Source organism: Eriocheir sinensis, chromosome 36 (genome assembly GCF_024679095.1).
Source record: "Eriocheir sinensis breed Jianghai 21 chromosome 36, ASM2467909v1, whole genome shotgun sequence".
NCBI lineage: Eukaryota > Metazoa > Arthropoda > Malacostraca > Decapoda > Varunidae > Eriocheir > Eriocheir sinensis.
In genome coordinates, this window is record NC_066544.1 from 17,060,153 (window position 1) to 17,067,652 (window position 7,500).

The following is a 7,500-nucleotide window of genomic DNA, read 5'->3' on the forward strand; positions in this document are numbered from 1 at the left end:
TGAAACCTACAAGCTCTGAAGAGAGAGAGAGAGAGAGAGATAAGGGTACCATTAAGAAAAGATAAAGGGTACTGAACACACACAAACACACACACACACACACACACACACACACACACACACACACACAAAGAGGTAATGGGGACAGGTAAATGGTTCTCTCTCTCTCTCTCTCTCTCTCTCTCTCTCTCTCTCTCTCTCTCTCTCTCTCTCTCTCTCTCTCTCTCTCTCTCACACGATAAAGTTTCCTTCTTATTCTATTCAAGTTTTCTTTTTTTCCTTTTTTTTTATCCTCTTCGCTCTGCTTCTATTTCCTCCTCCTCCTCCTCCTCCTCCTCCTCTTGTTCTTCCTCCTTCTCCATTCCTTCCTCCTTTGTCAAGTATTTTCTTTTTTTCCTCCTTCTTCTTCTTTGTCTTTTTCTTCTTCTTTATTTTTTCTCTTCTTGCAATTCTTTTAGCACTCCTCCTCCTCCTCCTCCTCCTCCTCCTCTTGTTCTTCCTCCTTCTCCATTCCTTCCTCCTTTGTCAAGTATTTTCTTTTTTTTCCTCTTTCTTCTTCTTTGTCTTTTTTCTACTTCTTCTTTATTTTTTCTCTTCTTGCAATTCTTTTAGCACTCCTCCTCCTCCTCCTCCTCCTCCTCCTCCTCATTCCAGGAAGACACGAGACCAACTCATTTTCCCCACTGACTCGACTTTCTCCCTTTCTTCCCTCTCCTTTTTTTTTCTTCCTTTTCTTTCTTTTTGCCCATGGAAGTCCTGGAATTCAAGAGGAGGAGGAAGAGGAAGAGGAAGAGAAGGAGGAGGAGGAGGGAGGACAGTTTTTCTTCTTCATTTTCCTTTTTTCTTTTTTTATTTCAATTTTCTTCTATTTTTCTTCTTCTTCTCATGTATCTCTTTTTTTATTTCCTCATTCTCTTCTCCTTCTCTTTTGTCTTATCCTTTTCGTTATCTATTCTCTGCTTATTCCTTCATTTATCATACTTTTTCAATTCCTCCTCTTTCTTCCTTTCCTCTTTTTCTTTCCTCTTCATTTCTTGTCTTCGCTTAACTCTTTCTCTTCCTCCTCCTCCTCCTCTTCCTCCTCTTTCTTCAGTTTCTCCTTTTCCTCCTTCTAGTTCTTCTTCTTCTTCTTCTTGCTCCTTCTCCTCCTCCTCCTCCTCCTCTCCACACACACACACACACACACTCCAAGCACTTCCCACACGCATTTCCAAACACTCATGAGCACTTTTCGTCTTTATTAAATTCACCTTTTTGTAATATGTCCTTTGAGGGTCTGACTAATCTATTTGCTTGGTGTAATTTCTCATTCTCTTTTCGCTTTTCTGTAATCTCTCTCTCTCTCTCTCTCTCTCTCTCTCTCTCTCTCTCTCTCTCTCTCTCTCTCTCTCTCTCTCTCTCTCTCTCTTGTTTTTTTTGTTTTTTTCGTTTTTTTTCCTTCTGTTCCTTGTCCTCCTCTTTTTCTTCTTCCTTCTTCTTTTTCTTCCTCTTCACCCCTCTCTCTTTTTCTTAATCACTTTTACTTTATCTATTCTCTTTCCTGTTTTTCTATTCTACTTTTCCTTCTAATTCTTCTTTACTGTTTCCTTTTCATTGTTACTTTTCTTTTATCTCTCTTTTTCTTACATCATTCTTTTCCTCTTCTCTTTTTTTTCTCCTTCGTTCTTCTTCTATCTCTTCTTCTTCCTTATTATCTTTTGTTCGTCATATTTCTTCTTTTCTCTCATTCTCTTTTCTCTAATCATCTTTTCTCTTTGATTTTTTTTCTCTTATTCTCTTGTTCGACGAATCTATTTTTCCTCCATTTTTAACTCAACTTTTTTTCTCTCTAATATTTCTTGGTTTCTGTTCCTGAGGGTTGGCGTCTGATCTCCTCTTCCTCGTCCTCTTTCTTCTTCTTCTTCTTCTTCTTCTTCTTCTCCATCGCTCTCTCTATTCTGTCATCTTTGGTTCGACTGATCTATTTTTCCTCCATTTGAAACTCAACTTTTTTTCCCTCTAATATTTCTTGGTCTCTGTTCCTGAGGGTTCGCGTCTGATCTCTTCTTCCTCGTCCTCCTCCTCCTCCTTCTTCTTCTTCTTCTTCTCCATCGCTCTCTCTGTTCTATCATCTTTTGTTCGACTGATCTATTTTTCTTACATATTAAACTCAATTTTTTTCTCTCTAATATTTCTTTGTCTCTGTTCCTGAAGGTTCGAGTCTGATCTCTTCTTCCTCGTCCTCCACCTCCTTCTTTTTCTCTCCTTCTCCTTCTTCTTCTTCTTCCTCTCCTCCTTCTTCCTCTCCTTCTCCTTCTTCTTCCTCTCCTTCTCCTTCTTCTTCCTCTTCTTCTCCATTGCTCTCTCTATATTCTGTAATCTCTTGTTCGACTAAACCATTTTTCTTCCATTTTAAATTCACCTTTTTTTCTATTATTTCTCTCTCTCTCTCTCTCTCTCTCTCTCTCTCTCTCTCTCTCTCTCTCTCTCTCTCTCTCTCTCTCTCTCTCTCTCTCTCTCTCTCTCTCTCTCTCTCTCTCTTCCTCGTCCTCCGCTTTCCACATAGTGAGGGAGAGTTTTATATAAGGTGGACGGATTAAAAGTTTAGCAAAAGTATATCTCATTTTTTTTAATATTCGTTTTTTTTCATATCCTTTGACAGATTGTGTGTTTTCTATTGTCAGGATTAAGTCTTTTGTATCTCACTTCTTTTTCCTTTTTTTTATGTTTTGATGAATTTTGGTCCGTTTTGGATTTTTTTGTCATCATTTTTTTTTTAACTGAACTTTCGCAGAATTTTTGGTCTTTTTTTTCATTTTTTCTTTCATTATTTGTTTTTCCTCATGTCAAAATCTTTCTATAATTGTTTTCTTGTTTCTTTCTTTATTTTTTTTCATCCATTCATTTTCATTAATTCCCTACTTTGTCTTCTATTCATTCTTTCTTCATTTTCTCCTTCCAGTCTTCCTTCCTTTCTATTTTTTCTTCTTTCTTCTTCCTTCCCTCCGTTCATTATAATTGGTCTTATTCTACTTAATTCTCCATTTCCTTTCTTCCTCTCTTACATCCTTTAATTTAATTTATTGTATTTTGTCCTTTTTTTAATTTCTTACTTTCTTTCCTCTTCCTTCCGCCTCCCCTCCCTTCCATTTTAATTTTGTGTTCCTCTAAGTACTATTTACATTTTCCTTTCCTTCAAGATTACGTCATTTTTTTAATTTGTTGTATTTTGTCCTTTTTTCCTTCTCCTGTTTTCTTTCCTCTCCCTTCCGCCTCCCTTCCCTTCCATTTTAATTTTGTGTTCCTCTAAGTACTATTTACATTTTCCTTTCCTTCAAGATTACGTCCGTTTCTTAATTTGTTGTATTTTGTCCTTTTTTTCCTCTCCTGTTCTCTTTCCTCTTCCTTCCGCCTCCCTTCCCTTCCATTTTAATTTTGTGTTCCTCTAAGTATTTACATTTTCCTTTCCTTCAAGCTTACGTCATTTTCTTAATTTGTTGTATTTTGTCCTTTTTTTCCTCTCCTGTCCTCTTTCCTCTTCCTTCCGCCTCCCTTCCCTTCCATTTTAATTTTGTGTTCCTCTAAGTATTTACATTTCCCGCTGGAAGCTCCCCGGGTCGGCTCTTCAGGGATTCTAAAACTTATGAATTCTTTGTGTCTTTTTGGCATTCTTTTTTTCCCTCTTTTTTTTTTTTCGTTCAAGCTCTTAAGTATTTCAGCAACTTTTCGACTCTTTTCCATAATGATTTGATGTCTTTTTTGGGAGATGGGTGGGTATACTTTTTCACACACACATGCACGTACACGCACACACACACACACACAGACCCACACTTTTCAATCTTTTTAAACACAATCTCTCTCTCTCTCTCTCTCTCTCTCTCTCTCTCTCTCTCTCTCTCTCTCTCTCTCTTTCTCCACACACACACACACACACACACACACAAACACATAAACACTTCTCAATATATCCAGACAATCTTTTCAACATCTTTCTCTACACACACACACACACACACACACACACACACACACACACACACTTCAATCTTCCTCACACAACCTCACAGTCTTTCCAGCGCCTCTCCATTTGCCCGAAGTGTTCTCGCTCTCACTCTCAACACACTCACTCACTCACTCACTTCACACAACATTCTTATGGACGTTTTTTTTTTCATCTGAACCTCTTTTTTTTCTTTTGTTTTTGATTCGCTGCTCTTTTGTTTTGTTTTCCTTTCTTTTGTTTATTATCTCTATTCCCTTCTTTCCTTTCTTATTTATTTTTCATTCTTGTTTTCTTCTTTTTTCTCTACTCTTTACACCTGTTCTTCTGTTCAGTATATTAAGTTATTATCATTCTCTTGTTCTTGTTCCTGTTCTTGTTCTTTTAGTATTCCAATCTCTTTTTCGGCTTTCTTGATTTCCTTTTCATATATTTTTCTAACATTGCAGAAGAAGAAGAAGAAGAAGAAATAGAACGAAGTATAAAGAAACGAAATAAAGATGTTAACGAAAAAGACGAAAAAAAAGAAGACGAAAAAGAAGAAGAAGAAGAAGAACAAATTATAAAGAAACGAAAAAAAGATGTTAACGAAAACGACGAAAAACAAAAAGACGAAAAAGAAGATAAAGAAAAAGAAGAAGAAGAAGAAGAAGAAATAGTCATAAAACAAAGTATAAAGAAACGAAAAAAAAAATGTTAACGAAAAAGACGAAAAACAAAGAGACGAAAAAGAAGATAAAGAAGAAGAAGAAGAAAACTTTTACACCCCTTTAACTTAACTCAACCTTCAGACCCTTAGCAGGCACTCTCTCCAAACTCCTCCTCCTCCTTCTCCTCCTCCTCCTTCTCCTTCTCCTCCTCCTCCTCCTCCTCCTCCTCCTCCTTCTCCTCCTCCTCCTCCTCCACTTTGCCAACAACCCTCCACTCTTCCTTCAAGTACTCCTGCTAACTCCCTCACACTTAACCCCTGCAATGCTCTCCCTCCCTCCTTCCTTCCTTCCTTCACTCATTCGTTCGATTTTTCCTTCATTCCTTCTTTTCGTTTTTTCCTTCAATCTCTCTTTTTTCCCTCCCTTTCTTCCTTCATTTCTTTATTTCCTTCTTTCCTTCCTTCTTTTTTTAATACTTTTCTTTCTTTCTTCATTCCTTTTCTTCATTCCTTTCTTCCTTCCTTCGCTTTTTCTTTCCTTCCTTCCTTCCAGCTTTTCATATTTCCTCCTTTTTTCCTTTCCCTTTCCTCCGTCCCTTCTTTCCCTCCACCCTTTCTTCCTCCTTCCTCCTTCCTTACTTTTATATGTTTTCTTAACCTCTTTCCTTCCCTTCCTTCCTTCCTCTCATCCTCTCTTCCTTCCTTCCTCCCTCTCTGCTTCATTATCTTCCTTCCTTCGGTTATTCTGTTATCTTTTCCTCCCTTTCTTCATTATTCTTTCCATCCTTGCCGGTTATTCCTTTCATTCTTCTTCGTCCTATCCATTAGTGTCTTCTCTTCCTCCTTCGCATTCCTCCTCCTCCTCCTCCTCCTCCTCCTCCTGGAATTCCTCTTCCTCTCAGACAGTCATTCCTAACCAAGACATTACTCTCATATCTCGGCCACTTCTTATTCCTCTTCCTCTTCCTCTTCCTCTTCTTTTTCTTCTTCCTCTCGTTTCCCACTTGTGTATGTTATTGTTTCATCGCCTTTCTGATCTTCTTTTTCTTCTTTGGCTTCATTCTTTATTTGTTCTGTTTCTTCCTTCCTGTCTTCTTTTCTTTCTTTCTTTCTCTCTACTTCTCTTTTCTTTCCTTCTCTCTCTCTCTCTTTCATTCTCTTCTTTTCTTCGTCTTTCTTTTTTCGTTCTTTATTTTATTCCATCTTATTTCTTCTTCTTCTTCTTCTTCTTCTTCTTCTTCTTCTTCTTCTTCTTCTTCTTCCTCCTCCTCCTCCTCCTCCTTTTATCTACTCACATTCCCACATTCTTTCTCCACTTTTTCTTCTCTCTCTCTCTCTCTCTCTCTCTCTCTCTCTCTCTCTCTCTCTCTCTCTCTCTCTCTCTCTCTCTCTCTCTCTCTATTTTCAAACCACTCTTCTCTCCTTCCTGCCGGCCACTCCATGACACATTCCTTCCTCCTCCTCCTCCTCCTCCTCCTCCTCCTCCTCCTCCTCCTCCTCCTCCTCCTCTTCCTCTTCCTCTTCCTCCTCCTCCTCCTCTGAGACAATTCTTACAGTCACTTGTTCGGTTCGTGTGTGACCCACTTGTGTTGCGTGACTGGCTTCGCTAATTCTCTCTCTCTCTCTCTCTCTCTCTCTCTCTCTCTCTCTCTCTCTCTCTCTCTCTCTCTCTCTCTCTCTCTCTCTCTCTCTCTCTCTCTCTCCTGCATTTTTTTCTTTATTCCTTTCTCTTCTTTTTATTATTATTTCCACTCTTTCATTCTTTTTCTTCTCCTTTTTCTCTTTTTTATTCTTTCTTTTAGTCTTTTCTCTGCTCCCTTCATAAATATTCTCTCTCTCTCTCTCTCTCTCTCTCTCTCTCTCTCTCTCTCTCTCTCTCTCTCTCTCTCTCTCTCTCTCTCTCTCTCTCTCTCTCTCTCTCTCTCTCGCGTGCCAGCTTGTTGTTTGGTTTTCTCTCTCTCTCTCTCTCTCTCTCTCTCTCTCTCTCTCTCTCTCTCTCTCTCTCTCTCTCTCTCTCTCTCTTTTTCTTTTCTTTTTTTCGTTTTTCTTCCTTTCTTCCTGTTGTCCTTCCGTCCTTCTCTCTCTCTCTCTCTCTCTCTCTCTCTCTCTCTCTCTCTCTCTCTCTCTCTCTCTCTCTCTCTCTCATTTTTCTCATTCTTTCTTTATTTTTTTCTTTCCCTCGTTCACATTGCGATTTCAAAAGCAGTTCCCTGGTTACATTTTTCTTCCTTTTTCCTTTGTTATTATTTTCCCTTTTGTTATCATTTCTTCCTATTCTCCTTTTTTATTTTCATTTCTTCCTATTCTCCTTTTTTATTTTCATTTCTTCCTATTCTCCTTTTTTATTTTCATTTCTTCCTATTCTTCTTTTTTATTTTATTTTCTTCCTATTCTCCTTTTTTATTTTCATTTCTTCCTATTCTCCTTTTTTATTTTCATTTCTTCCTATTCTCCTTTTTTTTTATTTCTTCCTATTCTCCTTTTTTATTTTCATTTCTTCCTATTCTCCTTTTTTTTATTTTCATTTCTTCCTATTCTTCTTTTTTATTTTCATTTCTTCCTATTCTCCTTTTTTATTTTCATTTCTTCCTATTCTTCTTTTTTATTTTAATTTCTTCCTATTCTCCTTTTTTATTTTAATTTCTTCCTATTCTCCTTTTTTATTTTCATTTCCTCCTATTCTTCTTTTTTATTTTATTTTCTTCCTATTCTCCTTTTTTATTTTCATTTCTTCCTATTCTCCTTTTTTATTTTCATTTCTTCCTATTCTCCTTTTTTATTTTCATTTCTTCCTATTCTCCTTTTTTATTTTGATACTCGTCCGTGTCGTATTTTTCTTGCCTCTTTTCCTCTCCCATTTTTATCATTA

At 37.3% G+C, this 7,500-nt stretch overlaps 1 protein-coding gene across 2 annotated transcripts in view; it reads right to left on the bottom strand.

The window, feature by feature from the left end:
* The window catches only part of LOC127007942 (dipeptidase 1-like), a 103,951-nt gene that overhangs the window by 39,474 nt on the left and 56,977 nt on the right, over positions 1–7,500 (bottom strand). The gene's annotated exons all lie outside the window — the stretch shown is intronic.